Source organism: Pongo pygmaeus, chromosome 4, assembly GCF_028885625.2.
Source record: "Pongo pygmaeus isolate AG05252 chromosome 4, NHGRI_mPonPyg2-v2.0_pri, whole genome shotgun sequence".
Lineage (NCBI taxonomy): Eukaryota > Metazoa > Chordata > Mammalia > Primates > Hominidae > Pongo > Pongo pygmaeus.
In genome coordinates this window covers 130,500,570-130,502,237 of record NC_072377.2, presented here as the reverse complement: position 1 = coordinate 130,502,237, position 1,668 = coordinate 130,500,570, and positions in this window count along the sequence as shown.

Here is a 1,668-nt window from a genome sequence, read left to right as displayed (position 1 = left end):
TAAAACTCATAATCATCTTTTGAATGGAAGAAGGCAGACCTAGTAGCATACATACTGGTGTTTTCTTAATATAAATATTTTTAAAGGCATAACTAACTTATGATGTTGGAAATCAGGATAGTAAAAAATTAGCAAAGGATGGTGGGGACAATGGGGGAGCAAAGAGCTTCTGGAATGCTGCTTGTTTTCCATTCTTTAAAATCTGGGTAGAAGTTAAATAGATGTGTTGATTGTGAGACAAACATTAAGCTGAGTACATTTATGATGTAAGCCCTTTTCTGAATATGTATTCAATAGAATAGTTCTAAATTTATCATGAATGGTGGAAAACCAATTTGTATAAAATGCACTGTATTGTGCATGAATAAATTTGAAAATAGAGGTAGATCTATATTTGTTTGTAAGGCTATCCAAATTATATTGCTAAGTGGGGCTGGGTGCAGTGGCACATGCCTGTAATTCCAACACTTTGGGAGGCTGAGGTGGGCAGATCACCTGAGGTCAGGAGTTCAAGACCAGCCTGGCCAACATGGTGAAACCCCATCTCTACTAAAAATACAAAAATTAGCTGGGCGAGGTAGCGAGTGCCTGTAATCCCAGCTATGCAGAAGGCTGAGTCAGGAGAATCGCTTGAACCTGGGAGGTGGAAGTTGCAGTGAGTCGAGATTGCACCACTGCACTCCAGCCTGGGTGACAGAGCGAGACTTCATCTCAAAAAGAGGCCGGCGCGGTGGCTCATGCCTGTAATCCCAGCACTTTGGGAGGCCAAGGTGGGCGAATCATGAGGTCAGGAGTTTGAGACCAGCCTGGCCAACATGGTGAAACCCTGTCTCTACTAAAAATACAAAAAATTAGCTGGGTGTGGTGGCGGGCACCTGTTATCCCAGCTACTTGGGAGGCTGAGGCAGGAGAATCACTTGAACCTGGGAGGTGGAGGTTGCAGTGAGCCGAGATCGCCCCACTGCACTCCAGCCTGGGCAACAGAGCAACACCCCATCTCAAAATATATATATATGTGTATATATATATGTATAGATATAGCCAAGTTGCAAGAGTTGTATATATTTTTATTTTCTGATAGAACAAACAAATTGCCTACATTTACCTACATACGTGTATATATATGAGCAAGGGGAAAGGGCGAATAATATACATCAGATGTTAATGTTGGTCACCCCAATGGGGATTAGAGGCTTGAAGCTTGTGCAAAGTGAAGATGACTAGCGTTGGAGGACTTTTCCTTAGTTCAGTTAAAGATAGGGACCTTGTCACATGGCAATTAAAGGTTAGGCTCACAGATAAGTTGAAGGGTGAGAATAATGGAATTTATTGGGCAAAAAGGAAAAATAGGGGAAACAGGGACTCAGCAGAGCGAGAGTCCTTCCAGTATATGCTTCTTGCCTCAGAGATTGAATTCCGGATTCCACACAGGAAGAGGAGGGGTCAGGCTCTGCCCCGCTACAAAGGGCGCAAACTTCCCAAGGCTCCACCCCAGTGTGGAGTTTCTCTGGGGGAAACCTTCCCCCTGGGCTGTGTCACTAGAATTGGTTTTTATGTCTTTTATTTTACATATTTTTATATTATTTGACTTGCTACAATAAACCATTTTGTAATTTCCAAAACATCAAGAAATGAAAATGTCTTATAAAGAAAAAAGTCAGTTGATGT